The 24,280-nt window shown below is 41.1% G+C and overlaps 1 long non-coding RNA gene and 1 other non-coding gene across 5 annotated transcripts in view; both read right to left on the reverse strand.

The window, feature by feature from the left end:
- Positions 1–15,271, reverse strand: part of LOC117976567 (uncharacterized) — a 99,042-nt gene extending 83,771 nt beyond the window's left edge. For 3 of the 4 annotated variants that reach the window (XR_010110691.1, XR_008621700.2, XR_008621701.2), the window contains exon 1: positions 11,279–15,271. This is a non-coding gene — a long non-coding RNA (uncharacterized LOC117976567). The remainder of the gene's footprint in view (positions 1–11,278) is intronic. The other variant, XR_004667283.3, reaches the window with a different exon arrangement.
- A 6,846-nt stretch (positions 15,272–22,117) lies between these two features.
- Positions 22,118–22,258, reverse strand: LOC112437708 (U4 spliceosomal RNA). The gene has a single exon (XR_003026253.1). It is a non-coding gene; the product is annotated as a U4 spliceosomal RNA (small nuclear RNA).
- Positions 22,259–24,280: the final 2,022 nt, after the last annotated feature.

The raw sequence follows: 24,280 nt of genomic DNA on the forward strand, positions 1-24,280 counted from the left end.
CTTCAAGACGGCTGAAAGCATGACTTTGTGGGCTCCTTTTTTGTACTTTGGCTTCACAAGGGGAATGACATCTCCCAAGTGACTCTGTCTGACTGGTCTTTGTCATTATTATTACCTCATTTACTTAGTACTTCCTAATATTAGACATTGTACTAAGTGTTTTACATGTATTATTCCATTTACTTCTCACAAAAAAACTCATGAAGTAGGAACTATTAACGTTCTCTTCATACAAAGAAAACTGAGTCATAATCCCACCACTGGTGAGCTTTTGGTGATGTGTAGCATCTGGATACTGGAAAAGAAGTCCCTAGTTGAGGTGCTAAGAGAGAGGAACAAACATATTTAGAGCAACTTGCTGGGTGCAGTGACTCAAGCCTGTAATCCCAGTACTTTGGGAGGCTGAGGTGGGAGGATTGCTTGAGCCCAGGAGTTTGAGACCAGCTTGGGCAACATCATGAAACCCCATCTCTACTAAAAATACAAAAATTAGCCAGGAGTGGTGGCACATTCCTGTAGTCCCAGCTACTTAGGAGGCTGAGGCATGAAAATCATTTGAACTCAAGAGGCAGAGGTTGCAGTGAGCTGAGATTATGACATTGTACTCCAGCTTGTGTGACAGAGTGAGACTCTGTCTCAAAATAAAATAAAATAAAAATGAATAAATAAATGAAACATACACATTTGAATTTTCATTCATTCATATTTTGCTTCCTTCCGTGAGTTGGGCATTGTATTGGGACTGGGAATACAATAATGAACAGATGCAGGTCACAGGCTATTGAGAGTCCAGTAATTCAAATAGTTGTAATGCAATATGAGAAGTGCCATGATATAGAGCAATGTTTTCAAAACTTTTCTAATGATGGGAATCCCCAGGGCCGCTTGTGAAATATGGAACTTAACTTACCAGACTTTTCTCATGTAAATTCTGAGGTTTTAGAATCTGGAATCTGGTTTTTGGTTTTTTTTTTTTGTTTTTTTGAGGCAGAGTTTCACTCCGTCATCAGGCTGGAGTGCAATGGCGCAATCTCGGCTCACTCCAACCTCTGCCTCCCGGGTTCAAGCGATTCACCTGCCTCAGCCTCCTGAGTAGCTGGGACTACAGGTGCGCGCCACCACACCCAGCTAGGTTTTTTTTTTTTTTTGTATTTTTAGTAGAGACAGGGTTTCACCATGTTGGCCAGAATGGTCTCCATCTCTTGACCTTGTGATCTGCCCACGTCGGCCTCCCAAAGTGCTGGGATTACAGGCATGAGCCACTGCACCTGGCCTAGAATCTGTTTTTTAACTAACACTAAAGTTGAGTCGTATATTCAGGAAAGTCTGGGAAGCATAGATGTAAAGGTGTGTGCCCAAATGCTCGAGAAACCTAAGGTGGGGTGTCTACTCAGCCTGGGGAGTTAAGGATGGCCTCACAGAGAAGGTGACAGCTGAAGAGGAGGTGCAGGAACAGAAGTTATTTCACGCCCCAGCAGGGGACCCTACCCTTGTGTTCCAAGGTGTGAAAGTATGAGCAAACATTGACCTATTTAGGACACTGAGAGCAATCGGACACTGTGGAAGTCAAAATATACAAAGAGAAATAGCAAGGGATAAGGCTGGAGAGAAAGTGAGGGCCAGGCTATGAAAATTCTGGAATGCCATGTGAAGAAATATAGATTGATGGAGATGCTTTTTAGACTGCCTTGGTTCTTATTTCTATTTTATATATTATCATATCATATTTTATATATTTATACATTAGTATATAATATTTATATATTGTATACTATAATATATTGTTATATTTATATTTACTGAAAATTTTTTTTTGAGACAGGGTCTCTCTGTCACCTAGGCCGGAGTGCAGTGGTGCAGCCTCAACCTCCTGGTATCAAGAGATCCTCCCACCTCAGCCTCCTGAGAAGCTAGGACCACAGGTGTGCACCACCATGCCTGGCTAATTTTTGTATTTTTTGTAGAGACAGGATTTCACCATGTTGCCCAGGCTGGTCTTGAACTCCTGGGCTCAAGCGATCTGCCCTCCTCAGTGTTCCAAAGTGCTGGGATTACAGGCATGAGCCACTGTGCTTGGCCTATTTACTGAAATTAATTCCTTTTAAATTTTCCTTAGACAAGACTCAGTGGACTATCATGGAGGAATGAGAGGCTTGTTTCTCTGGTTCTCAGCAAAAGGGCATTGGCCACACTGCTGGGAACAGAGGTGGTAATTTTAGTGAAGGGAATCAAAATGAGAGAGCCCAGATAGAGAGGTGGACCTCACAGCGAATGGCTGAGAAAGACTGGAGCAGCTGTCATTGCCTTCTTGAGACCTTTTCTGATCAAACCAAAGAGGACATTCTACTTTGTTTTTGTAAGACTAAATGCTTTCTATACAAAACCAGAGCTTAATGTTTAGATGTAAAATAGTGAAACCCCAAAATACATTAAAAGTATGTTGGCTGGGCAAGGTGGCTCAGGCCTGTAATCCCAGCACTTTGGGAGGCTGAGGCAGGCGGATCACAAGGTCAGGAGGTTGAGACCAGCCTGACCAACATGGTGAAACCCCGTCTCTACTAAAAATACAAAAATTAGCCGAGCGGGGTGGCGCACACCTGTAATCCCAGCTACTCAGGAGGCTGAGGCAGGAGAATTGCTTGAAACTAGGAGGCAGAAGTTGCAGTGAACTGAGATCGCACCACTGCACTCCAGCCTGGGCGACAGAGCAAGACTCCATCTCCAAAAAAAAAAAAATAAGTATATTTTGATGCTTTTTAATCACAAATTATAACAAACTCTCTATATTAATTCAAAGAAATAGTACATGCTCAGATGCGCCCTGCTCCAGGGAAGCCTTCTCTGCCTCCTTCTCTTTCTCTCTTCCCAGTATAGGTACCTCTCTTCTGTGCTTCTGAAATACTGTGAGCATCTAAACATATTGCATACGCATATTATGTATTTATTTGTTTATGCTCATCATTGCATATTATATGTTTATTTGTCTACTTCCTCCATTTCATTGTGAGCTCTTTGAAGGCAAAGAATGTGATATATTCTTTTTGTACACGTAGGAGTGAGCAAAGGCGCATAAATGTCCAATAAATTTTTTTTGGAAGAGAGATTGAGAGAGAGAATACTATGTTTATTCTTTGAAACCATACTTTTTTTTTCTTCTAGGACAGGAAGCAGCTAAATCATACATTTCATTATCAGGACTTTTGACTGCTCTGAACTGATTTCAAGAAAAATGCCTTGTCTGAATCCAGTATCTGATGTGGTTGAAAAGCACAAAAATATGCTCCTTTGTTAGTGCAAATTGATTCAATAATTCCATAGCTATCATCGGGATAAAGCACAAAGTTCTCGTTCACTGAGAACTTATGTGTTTTAAAGTGAAATTTTCAAGTCAGAATTTTAACAGAGAAAGGCAAAAATTTTTAATTATTGACTTCTAGAAGCTTGAATTCAATTAAGCTTGTTTTGCTAAGAATAATTTTTACTCAAAACTCATTAGTAAATGAAAAGAAACTCATAAAAGATGTATATGTTGGCCGGGCGCGGTGGCTAATGCCTGTAATCCCAGCACTTTGGGAGGCCGAGGTGGGTGGATCACGAGGTCAGGAGTTCAAGACCAGCCTGGCCAAGATGGTGAAACCCTGCCTCTACTAAAAATACAAAAAATTAGCTGGGCGTGGTGGTGGGCACCTGTAATCCCAGCTACTCGGGAGGCTGAGGCAGGGAATTGCTTGAACCCGGGAGGTGCAGGTTGCAGTGAGCCAAGATCGCGTCACTGCACTCCAGCCTTGGCGACAGACCGAGACTCCGTCTCAAAAAAAAAAAAAAAGATGCATATGTTATGTACATTTAAAAAATCTCCTAGAACGGAAAGCTATTACTTTTTATTTCACATGCATCATTTCTCTCATTTTAGATATGAAACATTTAAAAATATTTTCCATTTCATCTTTAATTTGACTTAGCCCTGATTTTGTAGACTTTCTCAACATTCTGTGATTATTGCATCAGGACGATGAAATATTTCAAAACAACTATTTTATAAAACAATTAAACTTCTGGAAAAATAACCCATGTTTTTCTTCCGTTATGTCACTTCAAATGTTCATTATTGAAAACTTTCTCAGTACTTTTAATGCTTACTAATCAATTATTTTACAATCATTTATCGAGAAAAAATTATTCTAAAGTATTACTCTAAAATAAAGCCTTGGGTAAAAAACATATTTGGATATTTGTGACAAGTAAAACAGAAATGCCAGGCTTCAAAACAGATTAGCTTTGGCAAAGAAACATCTTGCTGAATGTAGACATACAGTATCCTCTCTCTATAAGAACAACTTATGTTAGAATCTGTTGTTGCATATAAAAGTCTTATTTGAGGGGAAACTTGTACATCTGTCAAATGAAACTTTGTGGAAAAGATCAATTCATTTTAGGAAAATAAGTAAAATTAATATGCAGAAAAAATAGCTTTAAAAAAGTAGTGTACGTTCATTAGCAATTTGGATTCAGACAGTTTGTCAAAGGAAGCTGCTACTTGTATTTATGAAACTGGGGCAAAATGTTGGCAGTCTTGTCAGGTCATTTTACTTGGAATCATGGACGGCTGAAGCAAAACAGGATCTTAGACATCATCTGGGTCAGGGGTACTCTACTTCCATTACGCATGGGAGGATTACCTGAGAAGCTTTTTTTTTTTTTTTTTTTTTTTTGAGACAGAGTCTTGCTCTTGTTGCCCAGGCTGGAGTGCAATGGCGTAGTCTCAGCTCACTGCAAACTCCACCTCCCAGGTTCAAGCAATTCTCCTGCCTCAGCCTCCTGAGTAGCTGGGATTACAGGCATGTGCCACCACGCCTGGCTAATTTTGTATTTTTAGTAGAGATGGGGTTTCTCCATGTTAGTCAGGCTGGTCTTGAACTCCTAACCTCAGGTGATTCACCCACTTCTGCCTCCCAAAATTTGGGGATTACAGGCGTGAGCCACCGTGCCTGGCTGAGAAGTTTTTTAAAAAGCCTGCACTCAGACCCTGACCCCTTGTTCCCCCTTTGTTCTCCCCAACTCAATTGGTTTGGCTTAGGGCTCAGAATCAGGTTTTTTTTGTTTTTGTTTTTTTAATTGTGGCAAAATATACAAAACATACAATTTACTATATTAATCATTTGTAAGTATACACTTCAGCGTTAAGTGCACTTACATTGTTGTGCAACCGTCACCACCACCCATCTCCAGAACTTCCTTCATTTTCCCAAATAGAAACTCCATACCCATTAATCAGTAACTCCCTATTCTCCCCTCTCCATCCCTTGACAGCCACCATTCTACTTCCTGTCTCTATGAATTCGACCGTGCTAGGTAGCGCATATAAATGGAATCATACACTATTTGTCCTTTTGCTTATGCTTATTTCACTTAGCATAATGTCTTCAAGACTCATCCATGTTGTAGTAAGTACCAGAATTTTCTTCCTCTGAAAAGGCAGAATAATATTCCATTGAATAGATATACCACATTTTCTTTATCCATTCATCTGTCGATGGACATTTTGATTATTTCCACTTTTTGGCTACAGTGAATAATGCCTCCATGAACATAGATGTCGGTTTGAATCCCTGCTCCCAATTTTTTTGGCCATATACCTAGAAGTGAAATTGCTGGATCATATGATAATTCTGTGTTTAATTTTTTGAGGAACTGACATAGTTTTCCACAGCAGCTTCACATTTTTACATTCCCATCAGCAATGCACAATGATTCCAATTTCTCAGCATCCTCTCCAACTTAAGTGAAATTTTAATCTTTATTTATGTAACCCTTGATAGTAAAAACTTTTCTAACCCTCTTATCTTTAATTATGCTGTATTTCTAAGTTGCATGGTCCTTTTATAGAGAGACAAGATCTTGCTCGGTCATCCAGGCTGAAGTCCCGTGGTATGATCATAGCTCACTACAGCCTTGAACTCCTGGGTTTAAGAGATCCTTCTGCCTCAGCCTACCAAGTAGCTAGGACTACAGATATGCACCACCATGTCCATCTAATTTTTAAAAAAGAATTTCCTTAGAGGTGGGGTTTTGCTTTGTTGCCCAGGCTGGTCTGAAACTCCCAGCCTCAAGCGATCCTCCCACCTTGGACTCCAGAAGTGCTGGGATTACAGGCATGGGCCTCCGTGCCTGGCCACAAATATTTAAGTTCTTATTCTTCTATCTTCAACAGATACCTTCTTTGATTATAAAAGCAACACAATATATAATTATCAAAAACCTACAAGTCACATAATCTCCATTTTTCCAGGCTTCACCAAGTTGAGAGTACTCATGGGGCCATATTAACAGTAATACCCAAAAGTTGCTGGCTTTTACTCCCAGGCGAATCTTCTCTCCTTCTGCTCTGCCTTGCCACGTTCGGGGAAGTTCCCAGAAAATCTAAGCATGATTTGGGGGAAGAGTCACTGATGTAATTTCCTAGACAGCCACTGGAGGGCAGCAGCTCCCTCTCACCCCCGACCCCAGCCCTGAAGAGGATGCTGCCATCAGGCCCAGAGCATTCCTGAAGCAGCAAACTCTCAGTCATTGCATGGAAACTCTACAGAAACAGGGGGACTATCCCTCTTCCCAACTCTTGGCCACACGTTGTGACCTGGGTTTCGTAAAGTCCTATGTGGAAACAAGCACATGTCAGAGTCCAAGCTTAATAGCTGGTTGAGAATGTGATACACAACAGGATGACCCTGACAGCCTGCAGCTGGCGGCTATCTAGCGTTCCCTCATGCAAGATAAGCAGTTTTCACAGAATAACAACAATAATCAGACAAGGTCCCTCCGTAACCATGGTGGAACAAGACAATAACAAGATTGCAACTTACTCAATCTGAACATGAACACAGACAAAGACATTAAACAATCACGAAAATAACCAAATAGCCACCCTGATGTAGTCACACGAGTGACTCTAGCCTCCCAGGTAAAAATTAAGATACCCAATCATCAGGCCGGGTGCATTGGCTCACGCCTGTAATCCCAGCACTTTGGGAGGCTGAGGCAGGTGGATCACGAGGTCAAGAGATCGAGACCATCCTGGCCAACATGGTGAAACCCTTTCTCTACTAAAAATACAAACTAGCCGGGCGTGGTGGTGTGCACCTGTAGTCCCAGCTACTTGGGAGGTTGAGGCAGGAGAATCACTTGAACCTGGGAGGCAGAGGTTGCAGTGAGCCGAGATCAGGCCACTTCACTCCAGCCTGGGCAACAGAGGAAGACTCCATCTCAAAAAAAAAAAAATTGCACTTTGGGGTTTGCAGCAACCTCTTGTTAGTATTTATCCTATCTAGTGAAGAATTTCTCTTTATTTTAACTACTGCCTGAAAGACACTGCTGTGATACATTAATTTTTAATGTAAGTAGGTGCATAGCTATAATGAAAACATCATAATAAATCTTCATACGTGCTGAGAAGATAATCTTGAAATCTATATTATATAAATATCGTCACTTCAATTTATTGTGTACAATTAATGAAGTTTAAAAATATAAGTTCTGAATAAAATTTACAGTATTCTGCTTTTCCTTTAAGAAGAAGGCTGAATTTATCGTGGACTTTTTTGGTATAGCTATTGTAGATAGGAGTTATTGTCAACTTTATGAGTCAGCTAAGTGAGAAACATATTAAATTTTTTTTTATTGACCTGAATTATCTTAATTGGCTCCATCAAACTCACCAAATATTCAACACTCAAATTGGCTTTCCTATTCAGAAGATGAAAGCAAACACTGAGAGTAGTTTCTGTTAAAAATGCAATTCCATTTAAAATAAAAGCAGCTGTCTGTTAACTACCATGCCATCAAAATTAGGCTATCACTGCATGTAATTACTTTTAAAATGAAAATTAAAGTTTCAATTATTTTCTTTTATTCAGTGAGGTTAAAAGACATTTTCCCTCTCCAATTTTTAATGTATATTATTTAATATCGATAAATAGAAATGCCAAAATTTTTAAAGGATAAAATGAAGAATATTAAGCATCATTTATTGTTGCCTAATATTAATAAACCTACTGAGCTTAAAATGTATTTGAGTTATTTCAAATAGAATCATTTTTCCTAGACTGTGTGCTCTCTGAGGGTAGGATAGTGTTTTGTTTCTCCACGGTTTCAAGTTTTATCCAGAAAAACAGGGTTGTCGAATATTCTGTATGAATTGTTTTTCGAACTTCAAGAAACTTCTTGTATGGCCACAAAAGTAATATCATCTATACACTTATAAGAAAATATTAATATATTTTAGTGAATTGAGTTGCATGTGTGGAGACAGATACAAACACACAATATTTTAGAAATAAACAAATCCGGCCAGGTGCGGTGGCTCATGCCTGTAATCCCAGTACTTTGGGAGGTTGAGGCGGACCGATCACCTGAGGTCAGGAGTTTGAGACGAGCAAGGCCAACATGGCAAAACCCTGTCTCTACTAAAAATACAAAAATTAGCCAAGCGTGGTGGCACATGCCTGTAATCCCAGCTACTTGGGAGGCTGAGGCAGGAGAATCACTTGAACCCAGGAGGTGGAGGTTGCAGTGAGCCAAGATTGTGCCATTACACTCCAGCCTGGGCGACAGAGCGAGACTCTGTCTCAAAAACAAAAAACAAAAAACAAAAATCCGATGGAGCAGGGCTTCCCAGCCTTTCTCATGTCATGAGAAGAATATATATATATGAATGATAGTAGTTGAACAGCACATTGGGGTAAATTGACAAGACTGCTCTCAGCAGAAGGCAATAACCCAGGGCAGGCACTGCGCACCTGAGACATCCACCAGAACTCCCAAGAGTTTGAAGTGTCCAGAAATGTGCTCGAGCCAGCTCCTACCAGATCCCAAGAGCCAACTGTGTACATATCTTCCCCAATTTGCACTTAATGACAGCTTGCTGGTAGTCTGAAATTGTCCATGGTAGGAGTACTTACACCACGGAAATAAAACAATTATCGAATACAAGCTGGGCCCAACGGCTCACGTCTATAATCCCAGCGCTTTGGGAGGCTGAGGCAGGAGGATCACTTGAGCCCAGGAGTTTGAGGCCAGCCTGGGCAACATAGTAAGACTCTATCTCTAAAAAGTAAGATGAAGTTAACAAATGCTACAAATCAAGCCTTTTTTTCCTGGAGAGCTGGTTGTTACACATGTACTTTCACCTTATTGACCCGAGGGAAGGGGTCCACACCTCAGGACATTTATAACTCACTTGTGGCATACCTGTTGGGCAGCTCTGCAATAAAGTCTTGTTTTTTGTTTTGTTTTGTGGTTTTTTTTTTACTCTCCAAATATAAGCGGTTTTTGTTTTTTGTTTGTTTGTTTTTTCAAGACAGAGTCTTGCTCTGTCGCCCAGGCTGGAGTGCACTGGTACTATCTCAGCTCATTACAACCTCCGCCTCCTGGGTTCCAGCAATTCTCCTGCCTCAGCCTTCCAAGTAGCTGGGATTACAGGCGTGCACCACCATGCCTGGCTAATTTTTGTATTTTTAGTAGAGATGGGGTTTTGCCATGTTGACCAGGCTGGTCTCAAACTCCTGACTTCAAGTGATCCAACCACCTCAGCCACCCAAAGTGCCAAGATTACAGGTGTGAGCCACCGTGCCCAGCCCAAATATAAGTTGTTTTATACAAATCGTACCAGGCAGCTGCTCTGTAATTTGATTTTATTATGTAGAATAAAAATTTAAAGTCTGGGTGCAGTGGCTCACGTCTGCAGTCCCAGCACTTTGGGAGGCCAAGGTGGGCGGATCACCTGAGGTCAGGAGTTCAAGTCCAGCCTGGCCAACATGGCAAAACTCCGTCTCTGCTAAAAATACAGAAATAATTAGCCAGGCATGGTGGTGGGTGCCTGTAATCCCAGCTGTTTGGGAGGCTGAGGCAAGGGAATTGCTTGAATCCAGGAGGCAGAGGTTGCAGTGAGCCAAGATTGCGCCACTGCCCTCCAGCCTGGATGACAGATACTCAGTCTCAAAAAACAAACAAACAAAAATTTAAAACATTCTATGTCAAGCTTGAGTAAAATAAATTTTAGAGTAAATCCACCTTGAGGCTAGAACATCATGTGTAAACACTAGCAACTAACTATAGATAAGACAATATGGAGGGAGGAAAACTTCAGTGAAATTTAAGTTTCGCCCAATCACCTTACTAATGAAGCTCAATTCACAAGTCCCATAGTCTCAGACAGAGCTGTCAGTACATTCTTAGTTCTGTAGCCCCCTACATACAAGTGAGAAAGAAAGTTCTTATCATTAAAAAACAGAGACCAAAACAAATAAACAGGACAACAAAATGTAGAGGTATTGAGATAATGCAAGAAGTAAAATAAATAAATAATAAAACTGTTAAAGACGTCTTCAGAGAGATAAGAGAAGATACGCACTTATGAAATAATACAGAGCCCTTGGAAATTGAACATATAGCAGGAGCAAAAACTTTAATAAAGGAATTGGAAGATGAAATTGAAGACTCTTTTAGAAAGAAGAAAAAAAAGACAAGAAAGTGGAAATTGAAGAGAAAAAAATAAGGAACCTATTGGAACACCGCAGAATGTCCAATACCTGCCTATAATGTGAAATCCTCCATGGCAAGGATTTTGTATGTTTGATCATTGCGTAGAATAGAACCAGACACACAGTAGGCCATCAATAAATAATTCTGCAAGAAATCAATTTGCAGAGTGTAAGGATCCACTCAGAACAAGAATGGGGAAAGACTCATGCCAACACACACGATTGTGAAACTTCAGAACATCAGAGACAAAGGGATCTTCAAAGCTTCTGGAGAGGAGAAAAAACACATACTCAAGGATCAAGAGTCAGATTGGCTTTGAACTTTAGAATAGCAAAGTTGGAAACATTATATTCCAGTAAGGAGTCATCCTGCACTTTTTATACATTCTTTCAAATGTCCAGTGATACAGAGAAACCTTTTTCATTCACCCCCAGTGACAGAGCCATCTTGAATATCTTGCAAGATTACACCTTATTTGCAAGCACATATGTGAACTAAATTCTTTCAAAATATTGTCATCAAAAATGATTAGCAAAGCAAGTTAACGTCTAAAGCTTTGTGGCTTGATATTAACTCCTTGGTGCTCAATTAAAATAAAACCCATTTATTATTCAGTCTATTTTGTGTTCCTTCATTGCATGCAATTGCAACAAGTAGACATTAGAGGCAAAAAGTAAGATTACATAACACAAAATAGATTCTCAAATGTTCCTCCAACAAAGCAGAAACTAATAATGCTTACCTCTGGTCAGTATTCATGTGGTGACCAGGGTTAGTGGTACTGCCATGAGGCTCCATGTGGCTGGATTGTTGATATTTTCTGTCAACTGTCAGTGACAGAAACTCAACTCAGTCTAGTTTTAGCTCCTGGAAATGGGAAGTCCAAGGGGTGGGTCCTGCATCAGGCATAACTGGATCTAAGAGTGCAAATCATGTCATGGGATCTCTCCTTTTACCCTTCTCTTCACTGCTCTTCTGTTTTCTCTGTGTGGCTTCATTTCCAGGCAGGCCGTCCCCATGTGGAAGCAAAGATGGCCAGCAAACAGCTCAGGCTTATGTTTTCCTCATGGCTAGCAATTCAACTCTTGCTTTCCCAGCATTTGCATCCATCTTTGGAAAGAATTTAGATTATGTCACTTGCTCCCTCCTTGACCAATTGTGTGATAGGGAGAATTAGGCACTGTGATTGGGCTGCCTGGTTCATAAACTGATGAGATTTGTTTTAGGGCCAGATGGTTGGTATCTGTGGGGAGAGAAAGGATACAGAAGTTGGGAATCAAGCAGGTTCTGGATTTAAACCCATGTATCTGACAGACCCACCTAAATCCCATAGAGTGGGAGGGTGATAGCTTTCAAAAGAAGAGGATCAGAAAAGACTCCTCCCCATCCTCCTCCCCTCAAGATAACAGATGATCACTTACATGAGATTTTCCCTAGGAGTCAAAATTCTTCACGCTGTAAGATACTAAATAAAATGCAATCGTTTTAAGAAGAGCATACTTGAGAAAATTATCACCTTGAAGTGATGGACGGCTTAATTAGAATTTAAAAAAAGAAAAAAACACAACCCACGGCATTATCCAAATTACTTGAGGTATAACATACAAACTCTTTGGTTTCTAGGAGATATGTAAATGATTCACTTGTATTTTTAATTTGTAAGTAAATGGTGCCAAGTTTCCAGACAGAAACTGAAGCCAAATCTTTATCCATGGAACTTCACAGTGAAAGGCACATCTTAGAGATGAATACAAATCAATAATACAAATTACCCTTATCTAAATGTGCCCCAATATTGTACCTCTTGTGCTCTGGTTATCATATTCCCACAGCTCTGGGTGTTTCAAATTAGATGTGGACTCTTCCACTTTTTTTTTTTTTTTGAGAGAGGTTCTCACTCTGTTGACCAGGCTGGAGTGCAGTGGCATGATTACAGCCCACTGCACCATTGGCCTCCCAGGCTCAAGCGATCCTCCCACTTCAGCCTCCAGAGCAGCTGGGACTACAAGCATGCGCCACCATGCCTGCCTAATTTTTTGTATTTTTGGTAGAAACGGGGTTTCGCCATGTTGCCTAGGCTGATCTCAAACTCCCGGGCTCGAGTGATCCACCCACCTCAGCCTCCCAAAGTGCTGGGATTACAGGTGTGAGCCATCACGCCTGGCCTCTTATTTTTTAAACATCTCCTTTATTGTACTTTATAGCTTCAGAATTGAGCTGATCAAAATACATGCTATTCAACTTGCATAGTAAAATCTTTCCTTGTGTCTGTCAGAACCTGCCTAACTCCTTACTTCTATATCCTTCATCTCCCAACAGATACCAAACTTCCAGCCCCTAAAACAAATCTCAGCCCCAGGAGGGCACTCATGTCCGTCATTCAGAGATTTGGCACACAAAGTCATACTCATTGCTAGGCTAGCTCTGACATGCTCCAATAACTGGACTTCCTACTTGTCTCCAAAACCAGGCTTTCTGGTAACCAGTTTTTGTAACTACATCCCTGTCTGTTCCCTGTGCCTGGATCCCTGACTTAGAAACCTACTGAGAACCACACTTTCTTTAGACCTGGAGGCCTGCCTTGTTCTTATCAGTCTCTATTCTTATCATACCTAGGGACAGAAGGTGTGCTCCACAACTTCAGCCTAAATATCTGACAGATAACTCTCCATATTTGGAGATTTATTCAGGGAAACACTTAACATCTACCACCTGAGACATTCCATCTTCTTTGTATTGAGACGACAGGTACTGACTTTTCTTTTCTTCCTTCCTTCCTCTTTCTTTATTTTTTCTTTTCTTTTCTTTTTTTTCTTTTTCTTTTTCTTTTTTTTGGAGACAGTGTCTTGCTCTGTCACCCAGGCTGGAGTGCAGTGGCGCGATCTCAGTTCACTGCAACCTCTGCCTCCCAGGTTCAAGCGATTCTCCTGCCTCAGCCTCCTGAGTAGCTGGGATTACAGGCGTGCAACACCACGCCCAGCTAATTTTTGTATTTTTAGTAGAGATGGGGTTTTGCCATGTTGGCCAGACTGGTCTCGAACTCCTGACCTCAGGGGATCCACCTGCCTCGGCCTCCCAAAGTGGTGGGGATACAGGCGTACAGGCATAAGCCACTGATCCTGGCTTTTTTTTTTTTTTTGCCAGAGTCGTGCTCTGTTGCCCAGGCCGCAGTGCAGTGACTCGATCTCAGCTCACTGCAGCCTTGACCTACCTGGGTTCAGGTTATCCTCCCACCTCAGCCTCCTGAGTAGCTAGGACCACAGGCTTGCACCACCACACCCGGCTAGTTTTTGTATTTTTTGTAGAGACAGGATTTCTCCATGTTGCCCAGGCTGTGGGTACTGACTTTTCTTGGACTGTTACCTAATGTCTCTTGCTGTACCTGCCCAAGGTAGATTTACCCCCTACCCCACCTGTGCCCATCGCTGTCCCTTTCCATGCCTGTTTTACCTTGGTGGAGGAACTCTCTTCCAGTTCTTGCCCTTCTCTACACCTCTGAGGAAAGCAAGATTATTTCCCATCCTGCTGCATTTTCTCAATAACGTGAGTTTCATTTCATGAAAAAAATTACTCTTTAGGCAGAGTATTTTAAGTGGATGCTGGGAGAGTAAAGCCAAGCTGGATTGTGTAATTTTTACACATCTTTTGTGTTGCTCTCATAAGACAATTTATACTTAACTTCCTTTATTATTCCAAATTTTGTCATTTTTGTCTCTTTAGCATCTTTTTCCTCCTCCCCACCCCCCCATCACCATTTTTTTTTTCGATACAGAATCTCACTCTCACACAGGCTGGAGTGCAGTGGCATGATCTCAGCTCACTGCAACCTCTGCCTCCCAGGTTGATTCTTGTGCCATAGCCTCTCAAGTAGCTGGGATTACAGGCACACACCACACGCTTGGCTTAATTTTGTATTTTTAGTAGAGACGGGGTTTCACCATGTTGGCCAGGCTAGTCTTGAACTCCTGGCCTCAAATAATCCACCTGTCTTGGCCTCCCAAAGTGCTGGGATTACAGGCATGAGCCACAGTGCCCAGCCCTTTTCGTCCCCGTATTTTGATAATTGAGTGCCCCTTACTATGTGGGAACTAACTCTTACCCATTTGATCCATAGATCTTCCCTAGGATTCGACGTGTACATGTTTGGAGAGAAAAGCTGAGGTACTTAGGCTATGATGTAGGCCTGGGCCTACTGGAGCTATCTTCCCCGACCTTTAAAGTCACCCTGAAGAAAGCTTGAAGGCACCAAGTAATCAGGGAATGAAGCCAAGCCAAGTAGAGATGACAAAGAAGAGGCAGAAAGTCATAATGACACATACAACCCTGTCCTTCCCAGTAGGTGAGCCAATAAACCACTTTTTTTTTTTTTTTTTTTGCTTTGCTTAAGCTACTTTGAGTTGAATTTTTGTCCTTATAATGAAGAGTCCCAACTAATATAGCCCTGTATTTCAAGAAATTCACATATCTGGCCAGGCACAGTGGCTCACATCTGTAATCCCAGCACTTTGGGAGGCCTAGAAGGTGGGTGGATCACCTGAGGTCAGTAGTTCGAGACCAGCCTGACCAATATGGTGAAACCCCATCTCTACTTAAAATACAAAAATTAGCCAGGTGTGGTGGGGTGCACCTGTAGTCTGAGCTACTTGGGAGGCTGAGACAGGAGAATTGTTTTAACCTGGGAGGCAGAGGTTGCAGTGATCCAAGATATCATCACTGAACTCCAGCCTGGGCGACAGAGTGAGAGTCCATCAAAGAAAGAAAGAAAGAGGGAGAGAGAAGGGAGGGAGGGAGGGAAATTCACATATCTAACCAAAATCCACATGTTAGAGGTCTGAGGGCTAAGCTCTTCTTTTTTCTTTCCCTTCAAGCTCTATCCCACCCCTCCGAAAGCAGATCTGGGGAGGGTTTCCTTATAACTTGTGTTGAAGCAATGTGGCTTAAGTCCAAAGCTGAAGTAGGGCTTTCACTAATTCTATTCACATCCAGGCTTTCCAGTCTATCTTTAGAAAAAGTTGGCTCTGCCAGGAAGACACTCCTTAAGCCAGTGGTGCATAGGATCAAGATCTGTTTCATAAACCCTGGCACTGCAGAAGAGATAGCATAGCAAGCATATGTGAGAGAGCAAACCCCCTTTTCAGTGCATGGCTCCTGGTTCCTGCTTCTAATGGCTTGTCCCGATGTCAGCAATCAGGTAAGTCACTCATCTTTCCCTAAAGGAAGAGCAGGCACGGATAGTGCAGTGTGGACCCCCCAGGGAGTCTATTTCTACAAGTCTCCTTTTTGTCTGTGGATATGGAAATATTAAGGAGAGTCACTCCCTCTGCCTCCCCATTTCTTGGGTTCTGATCCTCTTTTCTCTGGTAATAGCACCTCATCCTAGTTCTTCCCATACTACTCTTAGTACTGTACCTCGAAGGGTTGGTTTGAAGAGAAAACCCATCAGAATGGACCAATCAGAACCCATCTCTGAACTTTCTGCATCAATTTCAACTTTCTGTGTTGGCTTCCTCAGGTAATACCATCTTCAAAGTCACTTTCCTTTCCTAAGGGCCTCTGTAAAGCTGTTTCCCTGTGAAATGTGTTTCCTTATCATCTCACTTGAGTAGCTTTTTTGTCTCCCTTTAGACCTCAACTTAAATATGACTTCTGCAACTCAAATTTACCCCTTCAGAGAGGTCTTCCCAGTCCGTTCTATTTAAACCAGGACTTCCATTGTGATTCTCCAACTTAACCCTTTGTTTGTTTCACAACTGAAAGGAACAATTACTATGTTCTAAGTATGGACAGACATAAGGAAATGAAACGTATTTGCTGCTAAAAATTGAGATGAATAAGTACATTGAACCATCTTGTAAAACTACATTTTAAAATATTCAATAGGAGAAAAATTGTTCCAAACTTGGACTGGGATGGAATATTTTTTGGAATATAATTCACAAGCTCCTTCTGGGAAGAGAATTGCATTCCTGATAAAATACTTAAGGAATTTTTCTGAACTTTAAATTACGACTTGTTCTGGGAAAACCAATCACCTGGCCATTTAACTAAGTAGAGTGACCTTAAACATTCTTTTGTATCTAATCTAAAAGTGATTAACCTTTCTGTTTTCCTATAAAATATTTCTGCCAAGAGTGAATCTTTGGATTGGTCTGCTAGAGGCCTTTTCCTTGCAGTCAGATTGTAATAAAACATTGCAATTTGCTTATAACTAAATTGTCTGAAAAGTTTTGCTTTTTTATTTTTTAATTTTTATTTATTTTTGAGACAAAGTTTCATTCTTTTTTTTATTTTTTTATATATATATTTTTTGAGACAGAGTCTCGCTCTGTCGTCCAGGCTGGAGTGCAACGGCACTGTCTCGCTCACTGCAAGCTCCGCCTCCTGGGTGGTTGATGCCATTCTCCTGCCTCAGCCTCTCAAGTAGCTGGGACTACAGGTGCCCGCCACCACGCCCAGCTAATTTTTGTATTTTTAGTAGAGACGGGGTTTCACCGCGTTAGCCAGGATGGTCTCGGTCTCCTGACCTCGTGATCCGCCCACCTCGGCCTCCCAAAGTGCTGGGATTACAGGCGTGAGCCACCGCCGAGAGACAGAGTTTCATTCTTGTTGCTCAGGCTGGAGTGCAATGGCACGGTTTCAGCTCACTGCAACCTCTGCCTCCTGGGTTCGCGCGATTCTCCTGCCTCAGCCTCCTAAGTAGCTGGGACTACAGGCGCCCACCGCCATGCCTGGCTGATTTTTGTATTTTTAGTAGAAACGGGATTTCACCAAGTTGGTCAGGCTCCTGACCTCCGGTGTGCCACCCGCCTCAGCCTCCCAAAGTGCTGCGATTACAGGTGTAAGCCACCACACCCGGCCAGTTTTGCTTTTTAAAAAATAACAACAACAACAACAACAACATACATTATAGTATCTTTAGACACTATATTTATTCATAACTTCTTTTGGGTCTTGTCCTCACACTAGACTATATAGTTTTAAACTGTAAGCTACAATAGGACAGCAAGCAGGTTTGTATTACTTGGTGTTTATCCCTAGGAACAACTTAGCACAGTACCTGGCAAACAGTAGGAGCTGCAGTGATATTTGTTAAACTGATGAGTAATAAGTGAATGAATGAAATTTAAATGTGTGCACATTTGCAGACTAGATGAATTTAAACACAAATGAGTGTGCATCTCCTCTTTGTCTGTGACAAATAAACATGAAAGAATGGAGTCCTTCCTTTCCCCTCTCTGATCTGTAATGTGAACGTACCTGAGCCTCCTCGGCACTCTGTGATTCCCTAGGAAGGCCACTCTCAAATGTCATCTCATCCAAACAATGCAAATCCCACTACAAAAATACTGGAGAGTAATGTTTTTACTGAAGGTTTCAAGGGAAACAGAAGAGGAAGTTATGAAATACACTACTACCAGCACCTTTTAAATTTTTACCTGAGGCTGGGTGCGATGGCTCATGCCTGTAACACCAGCTCTTTGGGAGGCCGAGGCAGGCGGATCACCTGAGGTCGGGAGTTGGAGACCAGCCTGACCAACATGGAGAAACCCCGTCTCTACTAAAAATACAAAAAATTAGCTGTGCGTGGTGGCACATGCCTGTAATCCCAGCTACTCGGGAGGCTGAGGCAGGAGAATCGCTTGAACCTTGGAGGTGGAGATTGCAGTGAGCCGAGGTTGCGCCACTGCACTCCAGCCTGGGCAATAAGAGTGAAACTCCGTCTCAAAACAAACACACAAACAAACAATTCTTACCTGAAGCATTTCTCTCTCCCTAGAGAGAGAGAGCCACACACCTCTCTTTTTTTTTTTTTTTTTTTTGAGATGGAATCTCACTCTGTCACCCAGCCTGGAGTGCAGTGGCACAATCTCAGCTCCCTGCAACCCCTGTCTCCTGGGCGCAAATGATCCTCCTACCTCAGCCTCCTGAGTAGCTGGGAGCACAGATGCGTACCACTATGCCCAGCTAAATTTGTATTTGTTGTACAGATGGGGTTTCATCATGTTGCCCAGGCTGGTCTCGAACTCCTGAACTTAAGTGATCTGCCCACCTTAACCTCCTAAAGTGCTGGGATTACAGGTGTGAGCCACCACGCCCGGCCTCTCTCTTCTTTCTCTCAAATCTGTTCAGCCTCCCCCCCGGTCTTTGACCCTCGTACTTCCTCTCTTCCTCTTCCTCTTTTTCCCTGTTATCTTCCCCTGTAGGTCTCTTCCCTTTTCTGAAGTGAAACAAGTGACCCCCTTTTGGGTTCTTCAGTTTGCATCTCTACCTCCCCAGTAACTACTCTAAAGAAAAGCTTTTCTCCAGGATACACAATTAATAGAATATGGGAGACAGGAAGGGATGACAAATAATCATTTTTCTTTTTCTTTTTCATATTCCTTCTGTCTGAGATTACACAAAGTGGGGCGGAGGATTAATTGAGTGCGTAAAACAGTAGTGCATTTAGCTCAAAACAATAGAAAATATACCAAAAAGGCTGGGTGTGGTGGCTCACCCCTGAAATTCCAGCACTTTGGGAGGCCAAGGTGGGTGAAGCACTTGAGCCCAGGAGTTGAGACCAGCCTGGGCAACATGGCAAAACCCCGTCTCTCCAAAAAAATTAATTAAAGAAAAAAATAGCCAGGCATGGTGGTGTGTGCTTGTAGTCCCAGCTACTTGGGAGGCTGAGGTGGGAGGATCACCTGGGCTCAGTTAGTCGAAGCTACAGTGAACCTTGGTTGTGCCACTGCACTCCAGCCAGGGTGACAGAGCAAGACCCTGTCTCAAAAAACAAAACAAAATGATATATATAGTTTTGTTTTATATGTATAACTTATAAATGTATATATTTATAAGCATGTGTGTGTATACATATATATATATATACACCAAAATATGAAGCCTGTACTCATATACCAAAATATGAAGCCTGTACTCATATACCAAAATACAAAGCCTGTACTCAAGAGGTCTGCAGGGACAGTCCTGTGTAATTAGACAGATTGTCCTTTAGGGGCACTAAAAGTATTAAATGATTTGCCTTGGCTTTCATTTGTGCCAAACTTGCTAGTTATGTAATTGACAACTCAACTTGTTAAGGCTTCTCTGTGTAACTTCTAAAAGAATGCATTTGTCTACCTAAAGAAAGAAACTGAGGCAAAATTAATATAGTTTATTTGGGCCAAGGTTGAGGACTGCAGCCTGGAAACACTTCCTAGTTATGTTGGAAAGTGCTCCAGAGAATAAAGGAGAGGCTTACGTTTTTATTTTTTTAATTTTAATTTAATTTTATTTATTTATTTATTTTTTGAGACGGAGTTTCGTTGTTGTTGCCCAGGCTGGAGTGCAATGGCGTGATCTCTGGCTCACCGCAACCTCCACCTCCTGGGTTCAAGTAATTCTCCTGCCTCAGCCTCCCGAGCAGCTGGGATTACAGGCCTGTGCCACCACACCCGGCTAATTTTGTATTTTTAGTAGAGACGGGGTTTCTCCATGTTGGTCAAGGTGGTCTCGAACTCCCAACCTCAGTTGATCTGCCCGCCTCAGTCTCCCAAAGTGCTGGGATTACAGGAGTAAGCCACTGAGCCTGGCTGAGGCTTACGTTTTTAAAGAAAAAATAATGAATCAGGAGAGGGGGTGATTACAGAAGTCGTTTGTGAGGGATTTTCTTTTATTTTTATTTTTATTTTTTATTTTTTGGAGACAGAGTCTTGCTCTGTTTCCCAGACTGGAGTGCAGTGGCGCAATCTCGGCTCACTGCTACCTTGTGAGGAATTTTCATTGGTTTACAGAAATAATATTGATTAACGATTGGCAATATACATTGCTGAACTATAGAGTATGAGTTATGGTGTCCAGAGTATGGCATTGTTAGGTTTATTTATAGCTACTTGGGGTCAGTAAATCTAGAGCCCACATAGCAAGTAGCTTCATGAAGTGATTACCTAGCTCAAGGGGGAGTGAAGCGTGACTCTTGTTACATTTCAATGCTCTGGGCCTGATAATTTAAAGCGGGGCTTGCATTTCTCAGATAAAAAGTTTCTTTTCTTTCTCACGTTGCAGATACCATCTGTATGACTTTTTTTTTTTTTTTTTTTTTTTTGAGGCGGCGTCTTGCTGTTGTCGCCCAGCCTGGAGTGCAGCGGCACAATCTCGGCTCACTGCAACCTCTGCCCCCTGGGTTCAAGCAATTCTCCTGCCTCAGACTCCCTAGTATCTGGGATTACAGGCACCCGCCACCACGCCAAGCTAATTTTTGTATTTTTAATAGAGACAGGATTTTGCCATGTTGGCCAGGCTGGTCTCGAACTCCTGACCTCAAGTCATCTGCCCGCCTCGGCCTCCCAAAGTGCTGAGATTACAGGCATGAGCCACTGTGCTCAGCCCATCTGTATGATTTTTTAAGTCACTTAATGCTCTCTCATTTAAGGAGTCTTTTATTGCCTTCCAGATGCAACCTTTCTTCATTAAAAAAAATAGCCTGGGCAACGTAGTGAAACTCCATCTCTACAAAAACATACAAAAATTAGCCCAGCATGGTGGCGGGCACCTGTAGTTCCAGCTACTCAGGAGGCTGAGGTGGGAGAATCGCTTAAGCCCAGGAGGCAGAGGTTACAGTGAGCCAAGATCACTCCACTGCACTCCAGCATAGGTGAAAGAGTGAGACCCCATTTCAAAAACAAATAAATCAAAATTAAAATAAAAAATATATTGCTAAATTCTTCATTGGACAAGGATGCAATAGACTTCTTGCAGGCCTTCTTTTTGCCAGTGTGGGCTGCCAATTATGTGAATATAGGTCTAAGGATGCTAGAGAAGGAATTTTCAGCATTATACCATTCAAGCAAATGTTCAATGTCCAACCAAATAGCTAATTCTATATGGGACAAAAATAGATGGAAATGTGTTATTTGTAGTTCAGCTTGTGCTTGCTTTTTTTTTAAACTTAGCAAAGAACTGATTTCATTTTTATATCCTGCTCTATTCTCTACAGTGACTTAAAAACACAATATAGAAACTTTAAAAATAGAATTTGTTATTCCCAGTGGCCCAAAAGGGATATTTAAAAGAGCCTAAAAGCAAAATATAATGTAATTCATTGTAGTGCTGCTTTTAGTGTAACTTGGGGCTTTTAAAAAAAGATGCATACTGGTTTTTTTTCTGATTATAAAATACGTCTATTGTGAAAAATTGTTTAAACTCATGAAATAAAAATCATCAGTAATCCCCAAACCAAAGATAATCCCTACTGACATTTTGGGATATTTCCTTTCACCTTTTTTTCTAGGGACAGGGCCAGTTACAAGAGCGTACAACCTGTGCGGTCACGCAGGGCCCCTATTCAGAAGGGTCCCACACTTGATTTGAGGTTCTGTTGTTGCTTTCTTAAAATTCTTAATAATTTTGAACTGCATTTCCATTTTGCACTGGGCCCTGCAAATTACACAGCCAGTTCTGTCTACAGATGATGCACATGCACATACTAATTATATATATAATAACATATATGTAAGATATATTATATAATATGTACATTATATGTTTAATCTGTGTCATTAAAATTCTTTGTAAATGTTATTTTTTTCTTTTTTTTGTTCAGTCTCCATAGAGACTGTCAAAAATTGCGAATGCCAACTATATTTCAAGTCATTATGGAGGGGTATTGGGAAAAGTTTTCAATTAGCAGTAATCGCACCTTGGATAAACCTCATTGGCTACGATACTGCCACTGCACAAAGCTGTAAATGTTATTTTTACCACATACTATTTCATCATATGGAAACATAATCATTTATTTAACTATGTCCCTATTTTGTTTTAAATTTTAAATTTTTTAAATTTTGTTTTAAATTGTGTACTGTTATAAATAATGATAAGAAACATCTTTTTACGTTAATTAAAAATAGATTTCTGACTATTTCCTTAAAATAACATCCCAGACATAAAACTGAAGGGATAAAAGGATATGAACATTGTTGGACCTTTGTATTTAAATTGCCAGATAGCATTCCAGAAATATTAATATTATCAGCAGAAAGTAAGAAATTCTCTTTTCATACTCTTGGTGGCAAAGAATATTATAATTTTAAAATATTTGGTAAATGAGCAAGTCAAAATATTATCCAATTACTTTAATTTCCATTTATTTGACTACCAGTAAAGAAGGTTTTAAAATATACATTTTATTAGTCATTTTTATTTCTTCTTGAAATTGTCCTTAGACTCTAAACTCCTCAACATGATTTTTAAGGCACTTGGTGTCCTACCACTCTGGGTTTATCTTCTACCACTCCTCTCCTTCCCATTCCCCACCCTATTCTAAGCTCTAGCCATACTTAATTTTATTTAATATCTACAATTTGTCATGCTTTCTCTTGCTTCTGGCACTGTAAACATTCTACATACTATTTCTGGATGTCTTTTTCAATATCTCTTCTCTGGTTAATTTCTATTTGTCCTTCAGGTCTCAGCTTAAACATCACTTCCCCAGAAAGCCTCCCCCACCCCCAGATTAGGTTGAGTGCCCTGCTAGGAGCTCCCAAATCATCCTGTCTCCTTCTCCTTCTTCTCCTTCTTCTCCTTCTCCTTCTCCTTCTCCTTCTTCTTCTTTCTTCTTCTTCTTCTTCTTCCCCTTCTTCCCCTTTTTCTTCCCCTTTTTCTTCCCCTTCGTCTCCTCCTTCTCCTCCTCCTCCTCCTTCTTCTTCTTCCCTTTCTTCTTCTTTCCTTTCTTTTCTTTTTCCTCCTCTTCCTTCTTCTTTCTCCTTCTTCTTGTTCTTCTTCTTTCTTCTTCCCCTTCTCCTTCTTCTAGTACATATTTAATTTTGAAATGATTTTAGATTTAAAGAAGAGCTACGAAGATGGTACACAGAGTTCCCATGTACCCTTCATCCAGCTTCCCCAGTGTTAACATGTTACATAACCATGGTACCATGATCAAAACTAAGTTATGAACACAGTTATGATACTATTAACTACAGACTTTATTCAGATTTCACTAATTTTTTTCACTAATGTCCCTTTTCTGTTCTAGGATCTAATCCTGGATAGCATATTGCATTTAGTTATCCTGTCTCCTTAGTCTCCTGTACTTCATATCTTATAGTGCTTAATGTATTTTATTATAATTTCCTCCCATTCTAGAATATAAGCTCTGTGAGAGTAAGGGCTGTTTTTTAAATTTTTCATTTATTTTTATTTTTAACCATTGCAACCTCAGTTCTTATAGTCATACAGTGTCCATAGTAAGCAGGTGGTTTATATGACTGAATAGAAAGCAGAATTTTTCCTTAAAGAGTTTCTCAGAAAAGAGGGCAACACCTTCCATTTAAGTTCTTACGAAATATCCTATATTATGTTACGTTCTCTCAATTTTTTTATTTAGAGAAATAAAGTACTGTTCAAGGAACACACATTAGCCTGAAAGGACCTCATAGAATGCATGGATGCTTGTAGAGAGCATCTATTGGAATCAGTAAAAAACGGAGACAAAGACATTTAAAAACCTTTAATAATCTGTGTTTTGGGGGCTGTGACCTCACAGAGGAAAGGGCTGGATGTCCTTGTAAACAGGTTTGTTTGTTTGTTTGGTTGGTTGGTTGGTTGGTTGGGTTTTTTTGAGACGGAGTTTTGCTCTTGTTGCCCAGGCTGGAGTTCAATGGTGCGATCTCAGCTCACTACAACCTCCACCTCCCAGGTTCAAGCAATTCTCCTGCCTCAGCCTCCCAAGTAGCTGGGATTACAGGCATGTGCCGCCATGCCCAGT

The sequence above is a fragment of the Pan paniscus genome, chromosome 19 (genome assembly GCF_029289425.2).
Source record: "Pan paniscus chromosome 19, NHGRI_mPanPan1-v2.0_pri, whole genome shotgun sequence".
In the NCBI taxonomy this organism is placed as follows: Eukaryota; Metazoa; Chordata; class Mammalia; order Primates; family Hominidae; genus Pan; species Pan paniscus.